At 47.8% G+C, this 17,538-nt stretch overlaps 1 pseudogene; it reads right to left on the bottom strand.

Moving 5' to 3' along the window:
• Window positions 1–1,165: 1,165 nt before the first annotated feature.
• Window positions 1,166–1,867, bottom strand: LOC123939212 (annotated as a pseudogene).
• Between the last annotated feature and the right edge of the window lie 15,671 nt (window positions 1,868–17,538).

Below are 17,538 nucleotides of genomic sequence, written 5' to 3'. Positions count from 1 at the left end.
TTTATTAATGATGACTGCTGTATTTATCGAGGAGATTTCCCACCAGGTAACCCAAATCTATTTCTATCTCCTAATGACAAAGCATGTGTGTTTTATGTCGTGTCACCAGTTTTTCTTCTTTGTTAAAAAAAAAAAAAAAAAGACTTGTTACCCTTCAAGGCATAATGATCAAAAAGAACTATCAAGTAGATCCTAAAGCACATACTTCTTAACCTCTGAAAATGTTAAGATGGCAATTACATTTTCCATTAAAGAACATCCTTTCAACTTTGGTGCTAATCCAAGAGCTTGTATCATCATGTCAATTTCTAATATCAGTTATATCCCTCAGAAGAAGACAAGTCCCATCAAAGTAATATTTTCCTAAATGTAACTTGATACATTTTTATAGCAACTTGAAGATCCTGAGTAAACTGAAAGTATGTTTAGCAACAAAATAAATGTAACGTAGCCAGCCACCTGATAGGTTTCTTAGTTTAAAGGCAGCAGTGAATTTGCCTCCTGCCTGGAATCTGAAAATCCAGTTATTTTAATCTGGAATTTTAGAGGTACGGCCTCTCACAAAACCATGCCCCATGTGCCAGAAATGTCTCTTTTGGCATCTGGCTGCACAAAAGCCTCTGATGAGATATTCTCTCCAAATTAGTGTCATTTTTCCCCTGCTACTTTTCCAGAAAAATATGAAACCGATTGCTTTTCCCTCCTAAGGAAAAGTCAGATTACTACCCCTTGCTCTTTTAATTTTGCCGTAGTTGGATAAAACACACTAGGCAGGGGCACCTGGGTGGCTCAGTGGGTTAAAGCCTCTGCCTTCGGCTCAGGTCATGATCCCAGGGTCCTGGGATCAGCCCCGCATTGCATCGGGCTCTCTGCTCCACAGGGAGCCTGCTTCCCTTCCTCTCTCTCTGCCTGCCTCTCTGCCTACTCATGATCTCTGCCTGTCAAATAAATAAATAAAATCTTTAAACAAACAAACAAAAAACCACACTCAGCAGCTTCCAAAGACAAATCTCAGCATGAAACTCATCTGGCATTATTAAGTATCCAAAATAAAACTCAGGGAAAGGAAACTACTGTTGAGTCTCAAGGAATTCACAGGCGATGGAGCCTTAGAACAAGGAACTTCTGAAAGAAAGGAGGAAGCGATTCTGCTCATCTCGGCTATTTACAAGCATCGGCCCTCACGGAGCCACCGAAGATTGGGGTCCATTTCTGCAAACTTTGTCTGCAGGAAAGCATGCACGCAGGGCCAGATCTTGTCGGTTTCCGATCTGGAGAAGGTTTCCAGCACCCGCTTTCCCCGGTAATAGTCCAGGACATGTTTGGTTTGGTCTTCGTAAGCCTCCAGCCTCTTGGTGAGTGTCTCGGGTCTGTCATCCTCACGCTGAACCAGGGGCTCGCCAGTCGGATCATCCACGCCGACCGCTCCGGGCGGGTTAAATTCGAGGTTGTAGGCGCGCCCACTGCTCGGATGGATCCAGCAAGCCAAGAGGCATCGTCTGATGACATGCCCTTGACGGGCACGTCCAGGTTCATCACCAGGTGTATGTGATAAACCCTGTCCAGGGCCTCAGCTTGCCGCAGCGTCCTGGGGAACCCGCACAGCAGCCAGCTCCCCCGGGGGGAGTTTTTCAGCTCCTGAAGGGTCAGCCGGGTCATGATGTCGTCTGAGATGAGCCTCCCCTGGTCCATGAAGATCTTGGCCAGCACGCCGAACTCTGTGTCCCTCAGCAGGTTGTCCGGGAGCAGGTCTCCGCTGGAGAACTTCTGCAGCGGGAAGTGTCTGGGTGCGTGACGCCAGGGTGCACTTGCCGGAGCCCAGGTCGCCCACGAGCACCGCATGTAGGAGCCGCCCCAGCGCCTCCATGGCTGCTGGGCCCGGCGGGGGACTGCGGACGGTTGGGCCTCCGTGCTCCCTGCGACGCGTGCAGTCAGGACCCAGCCTCCCTGCCCCCTCCCACCTACCTGCGAGCAGGTGCAAGCAGGTGTCGGACACCGCCAGACAGCTTTGTGACTTGCAAGACAGAGCGGCCACCTCCCTGCAGCTCGCAGTGGGAAAGATGGTAAGCAGCAGAGCAACCCAGACACCGGAACTGTTGCTCCAGAGTTCCACCCTTCACACGCAGAAAATGGGGAGCATGGAGAGAGACGGGCTCTAAAGAAACAATTCAAGAGCACACGAGCCTTTCTTTCACCAGCTGAAGGAATGATGGGAGTCACAGGCATAGACAGTCCAGGACCTGGAGAAGCAAGCCCTGGCCGAGGTGTGAGTAAGCAGGGTTCTCGCACTCCATGGGGGGGGGGGTCCTCACCCCCACAGCTGGTTTGGAAGGGCAGCCCTGGCCATGGCTTTGGAGGTTTTATAAAATAACTTCTCAGTATCTTCCTTAAGACAAACTCTCCAAGTAAAACAAGAAGGCACACATGGGATGTTGGATTCGGCTATATTGCAACAATGCAAAATTGCTCATTACCTAAGTGCTCACTAATGAAAGAAGAAAGAAATGAGCCTTAGCCTGGCTGGCCCTTCATAGCAGCTACAAAGACAGATCCCTGTGTGCTCACATGAAAGTAAATGCAGAGTTACAGCACGGTATAATGTACCTTCGGTTGATGCTAAGGTATGTTACAATTCGTATTTAAGTATATCTGTGGAGTGAACTGGGAAGCCAGGCTGCAAGCAGCAGAAAAACAGTTTGATTTCGTATTTAACAGATTGCTCCGTCTGAGACAATGGAGTGAAAGGGTGCTGGGAGGAGGCTACTTCGGCAGACCAGCAGACACTTTACTTGCCTCGACAGGAGTGAGAGTGAGCACCTTTTCGTTTGACTGTGGGCCATTTCTACTTTATTTCTGTGTAGGATTTTTTTTCTTTTTAAGATTGGATTTATTTATTTGAGAGAGCAAGTCTGTGTGTGTGAGAGAGAGAGAGAGCATGAGCAGTGGGGAGGGCCAGAGGGAGAGAGAGAAGCAGACTCCCCGCTGAGCAGGGATTTCCCCCCTCCCCCACCGGCCAATGCAGGGCTCGATCCCAGGACCCTGAGATCATGACCTGACCAGAAGGCAGACGCTCAACCAACTGAGCCACCCAAGCGCCCTCCATGTAGAATTTTTAAACTGATAATTATCTGCTGATCACTTCCTTGGAAGGATGCTTTAGGTTTCATTTATTGCGCAAGCCGTGGGACAGATCTGTCCTTAGCTTGGCCTGGGGTGGTCCAGTTGGCTCAGTACAGCGTGGGACCCTGGATCGTCGGGAACATTAGCTCAGGAAAGACTGCTGACACACGACCCCATCGTCCACTTCATTTCTCAAGAAGATCCACAGAAATGAGGTGATGGGCTGTTCTCCTCCGATAAGCAAGAGAGAAAGCTATTTCCAGAATAAAGAGTTAGGGGCGTAGAAACCCAATTTCTGTATTTATGTTTTGTGGGAGCCGATAGAACGGCCGTTCTAATCGCTCAGACTTTTAAAAAATTGTTTCTGTTACTTTGGGTCTTTAAGTTAGTTGTATAATCTCCTACTGTTACCATATTCAAAAAAGTTACATTGAATACATAAGAAGATTCAAAAGGTGTACAGATATTTAATAGAAATTTGGCCCATATCCTCCAGCAAAGGAAAAGAGAAATGATGTTGTAATTGCTTTGCGTGATAAAGCAGCATACTCTTACTGTCTTTTAATTATATACACAAAAAGCGATCCCACCGAGGTCTTTCTATCTTCCCGGATAGATTTAGACTTGGAGTCTATTCAACCGTTAATTGAGACACCTAATTTGGTACCCGGATGCGATCCCAGAATATCCCAGAGAGTAGCTTCGGAGAGAAGGTGGCGTTTTGCTCAGCTGCAGGTGTGAGTGGGTGAGGATGTGTTTCCCAGCAGCTTAGAACAGACACAGAGGATGCTGGGCTACAGGTAGACGTTGGATTCCTACTAAAGCGCGGGTCATTTCTAGCTCCCAAGACCACCTCGGTCCCTCCTCTTTTCCCAGGCTGGTGGCACTTAAAGGCACTTGGGACACTGGTTGTACAACTTCACAGCATCTGTTTAGGAGACTTTTTGACCAAATACATAAAGCCCAATAGCCTAGTCCCATCACGGAATCCATTTTGCCGCATTTAGCAGACAATGTCTTGTGCCCGCTGAGTGTGATTGTGGACAGTTACTGAGAATTCCTGGATGTTTTCCGTGGTCACAGATGCCAAATGGTGTGGTCTTGAATGAGAAAACAGCTGGAGCTCCTCCCACAAGGCTTCTTTTTGCTGTGCTAGTCATGTTGGGGTACAAATTTCCAAGTTAATTGATTGCCCCCTTTCTGGAGAGAGTTAGCAGGTCAGGACATCCAAGGAGACCATGAGGAAGATAAGAGGCTTGACAGTCCTTCACTCATCCATTCAGCAGACTTTCATGGGGGTTTATCTCTGACTGGTTGATCGAAGCACACGGGGTAGAGCCCATGTGAAAGAATGAAGCCTGAGCATCTGTCCCCATGACTCTGACCTTCTAGTAGGTATCATGGTCTAGTGTTTCCCACTGGGGAGTGTGACGTGGTTTTAGGTCTCCACAAAAGAACATTCTCCTCTCCACCTCTGGGTTTGACATCTGTGTTTTACTTCATTTTTAAGAAACTATTTTATTATGAAAATGTCAAATACGTGGAAAATTAGACTGATGTTAGAATTAGAATCAGAATGATTGATGCTTTCCCAATGCTGTTCTATCTTCTTTCTTCCTGGAGTGTTTTCCTGTCTTGTCCTATCTTCCCCGCTCCGGGATATTTTAAATAATAGCATTTTCCATTTTAATGGTGGATGTGTATGTTTTAATACATATAAGGAAATATTTAACTAGCACTCAGACCTAATATCTGGTAGCATTCTTGCCTGGGACAAAACTACACCAGAAATTTAAGTTTTAAAACTGGTGCACATGGGGGGCGTGTCACCCGGCTGGCTCAGTCCGTAGAGTGTGCGACTCCTGATCTTGGGGCTGTGAGTTTGAGCCCCACGTTGTGGGTAGAGTTTGCTTTAAAAAACAATGGAAACTGGTACGCAGATACGGCAAAGTCCAACAAGGGTACATAAGTGACGGAAGTTTATGAACTATTGGCAGAGGCAACAAGAAATGAAGAGGGGGTAGCAGACGTTCCCCTCATCTTCCCTTCCTCGGTGAGGTTACGACGGTCAGAGAGATTCCTTCTATGGAAAACCTTTAGCACCATGCCTGGCGCTTAGTAAACACCTCAAGAAGAGAAGCTAGTATTGTTTTAGGAAGGCATCTTTGATTCCAGAAACCGATGCTAGCTAGTATTTATTAAACACTTACTGTGTACAGACACTGTTTTTGGAGATTAAAATACCTCACTTCCTCTTCATAGCCCCACCAGCAGTACATGATAGGATCCCCAGTTTTGGGATTAAAAAATCGTCTTGGAGAAATTAAGCAACTCAAGGTTACAGAGCTCTTCAGTGGCTGGACTGGGGCTTGAACTGAAAGCCTGCGTTCCTCCAAAAGTCAGGTTTGGTTTTCTGCCTGGCTCCCAAGACCACCAGAAGCAGCTAGGGAAAGACCTCGCTGGGAGGCCCAGTGTCAACCCGACTCTTCCATTTGCTAGCATGGTGACCTTGAACATCTCAGTGCGCTTTTTCTGAGCCTCTGGTCTTAGGCATCCACCGGGGACAGTGGTGCTAATGACCCAATTTGCAAGCACAGGATGAAATAATGGGTTACAGGAATCCGACGCTGGAGGCACTAAGTCTGTGTGCCGTATTCACACACCACAGACAGGGCATATGCGATTTCAAGCAATCCTCTTCCCTCTTTGGGTCTTGGTGTCCTCAGCTGTCAAGATCATGGGGTTGACCCCAAGAGGCCCACTAGAGAGAACGTTCCAGAATTGGATTCCAGGATTGGGCCAGGGTAAATAGTCCTGACTCTGAAGTTAATGAAAAGAGACAGATCATCTTCCGTCCAGTGTGCTCTCGGTTGGTAATTGTAATTATCATAGTCTGCAGTCCTTAGAAAGCAGAACCTGACAATAGCAGGTTGCTGCTGCTTTGTCAGGAGCAGTCCCCGGAAGCAGAAGCCAGAGAAAAAGAAGGAGACAGAGAAGGAGGAAGGGCACCTGAGCAGACACAGCTGGGCTGGTTGCCACAAAGTACTCGCCGACAGCTTTATTTCATAGCACCACCTCTGAAAAGCTGCATCTCTGGACAGTCTGGAGTAAAAAGAAAAGAGAGTGAATTTATCTACCAGTCTCCATCTCCCATGGTGCAATATTTGGACCATGGGGTGTCATGTTAATTCCTCTGCAATTAGGGGTCGTGCGGTTCTGGGCTCTGAAGCAAGGTCCCCTACTGTCCCACATCTAGGGGCTCCCACGGAAGCCAAGGTGGGAGACGAGAGGCATGTGCATGGGTGTGAGGCTGGGCTCAGGGAGGGGGCACCCGGGAGACGTTACAGGTGCTGGTGGCTATGGTGGCCTTGGGAATGAGAGACAGGTGAGGCTGAGGGTCAGAAGCGGTCTCTGTGTGCCATCCCGTAGCTCGGCCCGGCCAGCTGCCAAACTGAATTGGAGGGGGCCGACTTGGAAAACAAGGACAGCGATGAAAGAGGAAGTAATCCATAAAAACACCTGAAAAAGGTACTCAGTTTTTTATCCTGAAAAGGAGGATAATAGTAGTACGGACCCATAAGTAATTAAGAAGTTAGAGGAATTCAAGGAGTTAAGATCTGTAAAGCGTTTAAAACATAGGTGCTTACAGAAGCTGCGATGTAGACGTTTGATTAAAAGACTGGAACACCGGCCACGTGAGCTTAGGTGATTTCTGCAACCTCACGTGTTAATTTTACCTCGAAGCTTTCTAGCTGTGAAGGAAAAATAAAACATGGCAGGCTTCGTAATTTCTATAATCTGATTGAAATGAGCCTGTTAATCCTGAAGGAGAGCCAAGAATTTATGTGGCGTGAAAACCTAGAGGGAATCCATCCCAAGGGACATTAAAAAGCAAAATAAAGAACGGGCTCCTGGCCTGGGTGGTTCAGTCGGCGGGGTGTCCAACTCTCCATTTCGCCTCAGGTCATGGTCTCAGGGTCGTGAGATCGAGCCCCACGCCTGGCTGGTTGCTTGAGTCTGCTTGAGATTCTCCCTCTCCCTCTGCCCCCCCCCCCGCTTGCACCCAGATAAATAAATAAATCGTTTAAAAAGCAAAGCAGAATACATAATACGTTCAGAATGTTTAAGTGAGATGTGCAGAAGAGTTCGCTCCATTTTTTGGCTGGTGCTTTTACCAGATGGATTCAGATGAGCTCTGAAAGTGAAGATAAAGAGATTGGAACTGGCGGCCTTCTGTTGGGTCATCCTGAATCAATGACTCTCCAGCGGAGGTAGCTTTGCCCACCCCTCTCCCGGGGGACGTTGGGCAATGTCTGGTGACATTTTCAGTTGTCAGAACTTTGGGTCAGGGTGGGTCTGGTGCGTGGCATACTGTGGGTGGAGACCAGGGATGCTATGAATATTGCAGGGGACATACCTATGACTTGTCATTTATCAGAAATTCACATTTAACGGAGACTTTTGTATCCTGATTTGCTAACTCTAGCCACCCTAGCGGCTTAAATATTTCTGCAGCGCGCAGGACAGTCCTCCACGGGGAAGGATTATCAGCCCCCAAGTCTGAATGGTACTCAAGTTGCAAAACCCCGCCCTAAATGAAGTATAGATGTTTATTTACATGCTGTCTGAGGGGAAGGGGGACCCAGTCTGGACGGTAAGGTATCTTTTCCTCAGTCAGACTTCTGCTTCAGATGAGTTAGCTGACAATTAATTTCAGGTCAGAACTTCTGGCCGTGTCCAGAGGACATACTCTGCAAATTCAGCTGACGACAGGAGAGGCTGTTACTAACCGTGAAAGGGGAAACTAACAGACACACGGGAAACTCAGCAGCCGGCTGCCCTCCTCACCTAACTTGCTTGTTTAAGGTGCAAGGTGCACTCCACCCGGGGCTAGCTCACCTGAGGTTAGGACATCTTCATCCACATCCATCCTTTGGGGCCTTTTCTGAGCCATTTCTTAGCTTTGATGGGTGGTGTCTTTGTCCCCAGCTCCCTACCACGGTGACAAGAACCGAAGGCGGACCCATTCTTGCCCTGGCATCAGGAACTAGCCGATGTTCTCACCAGTGACCCCAAATCACCCAGAAAGGATTCCATTACACATGCTGTCCTCTGTTGAAAGGGCAGGGGATTGGATCATCCACGTTTGAAAGCTTGCCATCCAAAAAGAGCGGAAAAAGTAAGCTGTTGCTACTGCTTCTGCTTCTTCTTCTTCTTTTTTTTTTTTTGCCACGTTAGGGTTAGTTTGGTTTTCTGAAAAACAGAGGTCCGTGGCTTGCTTCCTTTTTCATCTGCACTGGGAAATGAGGGACCGCTGTGTTTCCATCATGTGTCATGAGTCCCAAAGGCGCAGGTGACCCCTTGTCGGTTTCCATTTGAGTTGCAGGGTTCTTGATGGCATAGAGTCCTTTAAAAAAAAAAAAAAAAAACTCTTCTGGGGACGCCTGGGTGGCACAGTCAAGCATCTGCCTTCAGCTTAGGTCGTGATCTCAGGGTCCTGGGATCGAACCCCCATGTCTGCTCCCTGCTCCGCGGGGAGCCTGCTAATCCCTCTCCCGCTCCGCTTGTCGTGCTCTCTCTTTCTCTCTCTTTCAAAGAAAAAAATCTTTAAAAAACAAACAAACAAACTTTTCTGTTGGAATAATATCACAAGTACAGAAAAGTTGCATTGACAGGACCGAGAGTTTTCATATGTCCCCATCGTCTGGTTCCCCCCTCTGGTTAATATCTTACATGACAACCAAGGTACATCTGTCCCAGCTGAGAAACTAAAGTACCTCCATCACTATTAACTCAACTCCAGACTAAATTTGGATTTCACCCCCTTTCGGATCAATGTCCTCTCTCTGTTCCACATTCCAGTCCACACGACCGCATTGCGTGGCCATGTCTCCCTTGTGTCCTCTGGTCTGTGACAGCCTCTCACCCTTTCCTTCTTTTTAATGACGGACAGTCTGGAGGGGTGCTGGCCAGGTGTCCTGTAGGATGGGTCTGCTTCCTGTTTTCCCACGAGTAACAGGGGTTATGGGTTTGGGGGAAGGATGCCACAGAAGCAAAGTGTCTGGTCCCATCGTGTCAAGGGTATGTGATACCCCACGACATCTCTGATGAGGTTAAAATTTGTCACCTACTGAAGGTGGCATCTGTCTGCCAGCTTGTTCCCCGGAAAGGTTACTGCTTATTTCTTTCCCCATTCTGTCAAGTCTCTGGAAGTGGGTCACGAAGTCCCACCCTTGGGACGGATGGGGTTTAGCGCCACCTCCTGGAGGGGTGGGCGGTGTCTACTTAACTTGGAATTTTTCTGTAAGAAAGATACCCCATGCAGTCATTATAATGAAAATTTTAAATAAATACATCTGCCAAGCTCCCAGATTTAACAAATGTTAACCTTTTCCCAAAGATGCATCGGCTCTTTATTTTTATTTATTTTAAAGACCTATTTATTAGAGAGAGAGAGGGAGAGTGCAAGCAGAGGGAGGGACAGAGAGAGAGAGAATCTCAAGCAGACTCCCCGCTGAACATGGAGCCCAACACGGGGCTCGATCTCATGACCCTGAAGTCACGACCTGAATCCAAACCAAGAATCAGACGCTCAACCTAGTGAGCCACTCAGGTGTTCCAAGTCTTTGTTTTAAATAAACTTTGACACATCATAACAGAAATGCTTGATGTATCCCTCCTATTTCTCCATTATCCCATTCTCCTTTCTCCTTCCCTTCGGGTAACAGCTAGCTATCTCCATCTTATCTCTGTAAGAGGACTTCCAGTATTTCTGTTGCATTATGCAACTTGCTTTCTCCATGCAGCATTATGCTTCTACTCAGGTTGAAGAAAGTATGTGGGATGGCATCTTAATCTTCCCGGTAAATGGCCCCCAAATTGCTTTATGAGTTGGGTTTTTTGGTAGAAAGTTTCCCTGTCAGCTATTTAATTTATTTATACAGGTGTTTTGTTTTGTTGAGAGGGAGGCGTTGGGGAGGGGCAGAGGGAGAGGGAGAGAAAGAATCTGAAGCAGGCTCTACACCCAGCGCAGAACGCCATGTGTGGCTTGATCTCATGACCCTGAGATCAGGACCTGAGTTGAAATCAAGAGTCGGACGCTTAGCGAACTGAACCGTGCAGGCACCCCGTTTCCTGTAGGCTATTAATCGTACCTTTGGTATGTGAATTGGTGAGACGCACACGACACCTCCTGGACTTTGTTCTTAGAAGCGGGACTGGGGAGGGTTCTAGAAAGAGAAGAGGGAAAAGAGGAACTTTTTTTTTCTATCCTTTTTGCTGCTTCCTACATTCTCTAAACACTGGCTGCCTCTTCCACTCTTCTTTCTGTCCTGGCTACTCACCTCCCCTGCTGTATGTGTGCCCTTAGAGCAAGTCCCTGGTCATCGGTGAGGCATGACGGGAGGCCGCCATGTCAGCCCTCCAGAGGCAATGCAAGGCACCATCAGGACTGACGAGAACAGGGTTTCAGTGCCTGGGCTCCAAACCTGGACATCTTAAAACTCAGACTCAGTGTGTGTCAAGCCAGTCCTGGTCTTCCCCTGCAAGCTCTTCTGGCGTCAAAGTTGCCAACCTTAACATCTCTCTGGTGGCCACAGCTTCCTGGGAGCTGTTCTTGACTCCTGCCTTTCTCTCCCCGTCACTGAATCCTGCCACTAAATCAAATGCTATTATTCCTTTAAAAAAAAAAAAAAGATGTTATTTGAGAGGGAGAGAGAGCATGTGTGCACGAGCAGCGGGGGAGGGGCAGAGGGAGAGGGAGAAGCAGACTCTCTTGAGCAGGGAGCCTGATGTGGGGCTCCATCCCAGGACTCCAAGATGATGACCGGGGGCGAAGGCAGACGCTTCACTGACTGACCCCAGTTGCCCCTCAAAGTGCTACTATTCATACTTGTAAAATACTTTAGTCCTTCCATTTCTCTCCAGCCCTAGGCTGTCACCCTCATCACGTGCATGATCTCACACCGGTTACTATGGCCTGGAGGCTGGAGAAATCAGACTCTCTTAGTTCCCCAGGGAAACCTTCCCCACTGGACCTCAGGACATATCCAGTCTTCTGATACAGTTTGCAAAGCCTGCAAAATCTCTCTTTCACTTATTGTCTCTAGCCTCCCTTCCCATCCTCTTTGCCCCAGACTTCGTCTGCCAACATGACCAGCTTTGTCTTCTTTGTGAAATATGTGGTGTTCCCCTCCCATCTGGGGCGTTCTCACTCACCCTTCTCTCTGCTTGGAAATCTGCCGCCGTGCAACTTCTGCCAGCGATCAGTCTGCAGCCTAAATAAGCCTTTTCTGCAGGAAGCACTCTGACCAAGTCTCTCTCCTGACCAAAGTCTCCTGGGAGCCCTCTTGTTGATCTTGACCTTGGGCCCTTCCTTGGCCTACTGACGTGCGATTTTAGCAAGAATCTTGCTCAGTCTGTTTAGTGAGCCCTCCCCAACCTGGGTATCTGATCACCCTCCTCATCCCCCACCCTTGACACCTAACTCCCTGGCCTGTCTCCAGCAAAATTCCTGTTTGGCCACCGCAGCAAGAATCCGCAACCCTGGATGTCTCTTCTTTGTGATTTTCTATCCGCTGACCCCCTGGTTCTTCTTACTGGCTCTCCATCCGCAGTTGTCACTGCTGTATTCGGAATCGAGCTCAGTCCATCTTGAAATCTCTTTCTCCAGTCATTACTGAGTAATGTCTGCCTTGACCACCTTGACCTAGGATCCAGCTTGGTTTCTCTTTAACAACACCCCAACCACCCCCCACTGCAGACGAGGTCACTTCAGTTTCCCCCATCGGGATTGTCGTGCTTTCCTATAACTCCTTCTACAACTCTGTTGTTTTCTTACTGAATTTCATGTCTCCTGAGGGAAGGATTAGGTCTTGGTTCCCCTGTATCTCCCAGCACATCCCAAAGCTCGGCACGTGTAGGACACACTCAGTATTTGTGACGTCATGGAATGAATTCTCCGGGTTGCTCACTTGCCTGTAGACACTTGGCTCTGAGATAGGCAGTTTTAGGTAGTGGAGGCATCCTCAGAAGGTGGTGTGGTAGGCCGGCACCGTGGGTGCGATGAATCTGTCTGTACTTTCAGACTGTTGAGCGACGCTCAGCCCAAAGCCCTTCCTGGGTCTGGTCTTCCCTCGAGCTGAAGCCATGAGCTGATTTTCTCCAGCGAGGCCTCCCCGGAGAGAACCGGCCCCTGCCTTGTTCATTCACGTACTCAGGCTCGCTCTCTTCCTCCACAAGTGCCTAAAACTCACGCTCGCCCCTTCTGTCCACCTGTCTACCTGATGACCCACCTGTCTTGCTCCCCACTTTCTGGCATGAAAAGTAGACAAGACCTCAATTAATGAGATGTGGGGCTCGGGCACAGGAAGGGAATCGCTAAGTTGTTGGTTTAAGGTAACCATTACTCGTCCTGAGTCTGTCTCTGCTTATTCATTTCACTGATGCGTGGAAGTAATCGACTGATTTTGCTACCTTTTGGCATACTAGTAGAGACTCTCGGATACATCTTGGGTTTGAATGGGGCGGGCATTCTGAATCTGGAAATGAGAGGTGGCCGATAATTTTTGAACCAAAATATCTTGATTTTTCATACATTTCGATGACGTTTGGAATATGGGTAGAGGCAAACAAGAAAATGATTATGTCACAGTTACCTTTAAAAAAAAGATTTTATCTATTTATTTGATAGACTGAGCATGATCAGGGCAAGGGGCAGAGGGAGGGAGAAGCAGGCTCCCCACTGAACAGGGAGCCCGATGTGGGGTCAATCCCAGGACCCTGAGATCATGACCTGAGCCAAAGGCAGACGCTTAATAGACTGAGCCACCCAGGCGCCCCCAGAAAGGATAGTTCTTAAGTGTTTCCTTGTAGGGAGTTTCCGACATGGGGTAGATTAACACTGAACCACCTAGGCACGTGCCTCCCCCCCACCCTCAGTTAACAAACTTTTAAAGATAATATGGCTTGAATATGTACACTGGACCACGAAGCCTGCATCTGACTTGACAGTTAATCCTTAATTCCTAAACCATAATAACCTCCAAATCTCTTTTTCTTCTCTTGAAGAGCAGGGAGCCCATTGCGGGGCTCAATCCCAGGACCCTGAGATCATGACCTGAGCCGAAGGCAGATGCTTAACCTACTGAGCCACCCAGGTGCCCCCAAATTAACTTTTTTTTTGCCCCCAAATTAACTTTTGTTAAATAGATTAGGAGCAGAAGAGTGTCACCAGTATTGATACTGAGAGACCAGAGACCTGTCAAGCCCTTCCCAGACCACCAGAACTGCACTCCAGAGAGAGGAAGGTCTCATCTAAAACCCCTCTCTAATTAATGAATCTCTGTCATTGTTTTAAAGGTTTATAAAAAAGAGGATTCCATAACCTCTCTGGCAAAACCTTCTAGCTGTTAGGAATGCTGACTCTGGGAAACTTGAGTCTATTGATTTTTTTTTTTTTCACTTAAGTTTTTCATGCTGCAGGTAAAATGCAATTCCTTTCATCTTTTTGCTGTAGAAGGAAACCAGAGGCTTACCAGAGGTTAAATTATATAATCACGCCCCATAAGTGGTAGGCCTGAGATCTGGACCCCGGCCTGTCCAATACTAAACCGCCTTCTCTTTTGTTCTTTGACCCATGAGCCTGCCTTGCCTAGTTAGGGGGATTGTTCAGCTGATGAGATAATTCAGTCCCTTAGCGAGTTCAGGTTAGAGGTTGTGCCCACGATTGGCCACAAACCCGTGTGTATGTCTCTAGCTCTCTGTCCTGGGCCCCCCGTCAGCCATTGTCACCAAGACAGGCTGCCTTGGGAACCACTGGCCAATGGAGGCAAGACTGAGGTGGGTCAGGGTGCAACGTGGTGCTAGAGGAAGCCAAAAAGCTCCTGGGCTGTGTGTGTGCCAGGCCTTGAGCGTAGGTTTCCACCTCACGTCAGCCCAGAACATTCTGACACTGGAAAAGCAGTAAACATGGACCCGAGCTTGTGACTAGTAACCTCATCTCAGACCCCTGTCTGTACTGTGAGGGTCTTAATCACTGTACAAAGGACCCAGACCACATGACATGCTGAGGATTGAAACAGAGCCTCATATACCATGAGCTCTCGGTAAAGCTTCCGTGTGAATAATACATTTAAGTTGTTACTGTTACCTGAGTTATTGCTGTGCTTATAACTTGAAAACAAAGTGTTGAAACAGAACCACAGCCGATTAAGTCGTGACAAGGCCCTGGGTCTCGTGGTGCCTGACTGGCCGGTGACTCAAAATCAGTAGGAGAAGTTGGTGACTCCAGCAGTTGTGTGTGCTGGGCACGGTGGTTAGTCGGTAAGGTGTCTGCCTTTGGCTCAGGTCATGATCCTGGAGTCCCAGGATTGGGGCCCCAGGTCGGGGTTCCCTGCTCAGCAGGGAACTTTCTTCCCCCTCTCCTCCTTCCCCTGCTCCTTCTCTCTTTTTCTCACTCACTCACTCAAATGAATAGATAAAATCCTTAAAGAAAAAAATTAAAACTCACACATCTACATGGGTGCTGAAACACCCTGCCATCTTGTGTCTGAGATGTTCATCTTTACTAATTAAATATTGCATTTAACTTTTGTCCCCAAAGCCTTGCTCTCCAGGCCTCTTTATACCGGGTGGCTCTTGGGTTTCTCTTTTTCATTACAGCTCATTGATTTATTCACATCCAGAGATTGCGTTAGCCTATATCTACTTTTCAGATTTTCTAACTTGCTTCTTACTGAATTCTTCTTACTTTTTCTCTCTTCGTTTGTAGCATTTTATTCATTTCATATCTATGTGACCTTTTCTCTAATGCTGCATTAACATTTCCTACCTACAGCTCATCTGTTTGATTGTTTTATGTGTATATATATATATTTCTTAAACTTAAAAACCTTTACATAAATGCTCAAAGTGCACAAGAAAGTATCCTTACTGTAAACACAGAGAAGCGCATGCAATTCTTACGAATACTTGTCCATATTTATTAGCTTTGAAGTACTGAGCACCTGTTTTAAAGTTCTAATGGTAGAAACTCAAGGTTTTATTTAAAAATCTGCAACCGAGGGTGCCGGGCATGCTCAGTCAGTTAAGCGTCCAACTCTTGGATTTGGCTCCAGTCATGACCTGAGGGTTGTGAGATTGAGCCCCTCGTCGGGCTCCACGCTCAGCACGGAGTCTCCTTGAGGTTCTCTTGCCCTCTGCCCCTCCCCCGATGCTCTCACTCCCGTGCGCATTCTCGCTCTCACATAAACAAATCTTTAAAAATGTATATATATATACACAAATAAAAAAAAAATTCTGCCACCAGCAGAGCTGAGAAATGCCTAACGTCATGACGATATGTCCCCTGACATTGTTGGCAGTTTGTTAATTAACAGATACATATGCGATCACCTGGTCCTTGTCCATTCATTAGTTGGAGGGGTACCAGGAAGAACACCCTTCCGATGAGTCAGCAGGACGCATGTCTGCTTTCCCTACTGTTGTGTGAGCCCACGGGTACAGCCCATGCGTAGAGCTGAAGGGCTTCATGTTCCTCCTTAGACACCTACATACTCATATGAACCTGATGTTCATCTTGATCAGATTTTATCTCTACACAGCGAGGGGAGAGGGACTGTGTCCCAGGAGTAGACTAGTGTGCCCATGCCACCCCCCCAACCGCGCCCGCCACCTTGCCGAACCTACACTTGTACATGAGCGCACTCGCTTGAGCTGGCTCAGATAGAAAATACCCCCGGGGAGTCTGTGAAGAAGAATGGCATGTTTCAGGTCTTCCTCACCGTCGATGCTGGTGGACAGCAGGGGATGCCACCGCCGTCGTCGGTGTCTTGTCATCCTCTGAGTGCAAACCCCGTCCTTTCCGATGACATTGTGACCTGGCAGAGGGACTCCCGCAGCTATAAGGAAGTTTTTGAGAGGTCGAGGCTCTAATTTAGGAAGATTTAATGGGACCTAGTAACGACCTTCTGGGTACCTTGCTAAAGCCTGCACACTAGTTAGGTATTCGGCCAAGGGCCAGCTGCCCACGTGGAAGGTTCTCCGGGGCTACACGGTGAGTTAGTAGGTGAATCCCACCCCTGGAGGCCAGTAAACACTCTGCCTCTTGAGGCTTCCTCCAGCAGCAGGGTAGCAGGAAGTAGCCCCATTAATGCAGGTGCCTCCAAGGTGTCAAGAGGGGGAGAAATGCAAACTACTGGAAGTCCTAGGGTTCTCAAGAGGTTCAAAACCCTGGGTGAACCAATGTCGAATTTGCAGGAAATCTTGTGTTGGAGATTGAGGTGAAGGCATCTCATTTCTGAAGTCTGACTATGACTCAGCAAACCACCACCACAAGCTCCAGATCATCAGAGGAATGCACGCCTCTCCCTGAGTCAAGGTGATGGGTGGGAACACTTGCTCTATGCACATCTATCTGGGGGAGCAGAGCAGCAGAAAAGGAACTGGGATTATGTCAGAATCTGGGCCAGGGACTGAGGAGGCTTTTTTTTTTTTCTCCCTCTAGGAAATGGCTGCAGGGACAATGACCTTTTTGCACCAGATACTGTAACAAGTATTAGCGTCAAGCTAGGAAATAATTTTATTTTAAAAAGCCAAAGACTGTTTATTAATGTTCCTGGACAAATGGAGGTATTCTTTTCTTCATTTGCTGTGATCCACGGCAGGCAAGGGAAGAGTGCTGGGTTCCTAAAGTTTCTCTGAGTTCCTGCTGGAGTTCTCCACTTCTGTATCCATGGGACGGAGAAGGGAATAGCAGGTCACATGGGGACTCACAAGTTTCAAGGTCACGGTTCTCAAACTCCCAACTTGACCACAGATCTCCATTTCTTGGACTAAGCTGTTTTGTCTTGAGCCATTTTTAAAATTGCAATTTTAACACTACCTCTAGAGAGTGTTTTCTGTATTCCTTCCCATCTACTTGATATCCTTGACTCAGATCTTAATAGGTTTTTGGAAATGGACCAGTGTGCCCCAGAACGTAGTCCTCAGAATCCGTCTTGGAAATCACCACTGTTCTTTCAGCAGATGGTGTTTGCTGCGTAACTGACTACCCAAAAACTTGTGGGTTCAGACAGGAGCAATTTCTGTAGCTGACAATTTTGTGGCTGAGCTTTTCTGGGCAGTGCTGGTCTTGGCTGGGCTCGGCCACGGGTTGACTAGGTTGGCTGAGAGCTGTGGGATGGTCTCAACTTGTTCAGCTCGTTCTGCTTCATATAACCTCCTCACCCTCCTGGGGGGCTTACCCAGGCTTTTCCACGTAGCTGTCCACATAAGCTTCTGAGAGAGAGAGCAGGAGTGTTCAAGGCCTACCTTGGAACTGGCATGGCATCATTTCCATCACCTTCCACTTGCCAAGGCAAGACCCAAGGCCATCCCTGATTCAAGGTTTCGTCTGTGTCTTGATGGGAAGGGTGCAAA

The sequence above is a fragment of the Meles meles genome, chromosome 3, assembly GCF_922984935.1.
Source record: "Meles meles chromosome 3, mMelMel3.1 paternal haplotype, whole genome shotgun sequence".
NCBI classification, from domain to species: domain Eukaryota; kingdom Metazoa; phylum Chordata; class Mammalia; order Carnivora; family Mustelidae; genus Meles; species Meles meles.
Note: the sequence above shows the minus strand (reverse complement) of the source record. Positions and strands in the feature narration are given on the sequence as shown.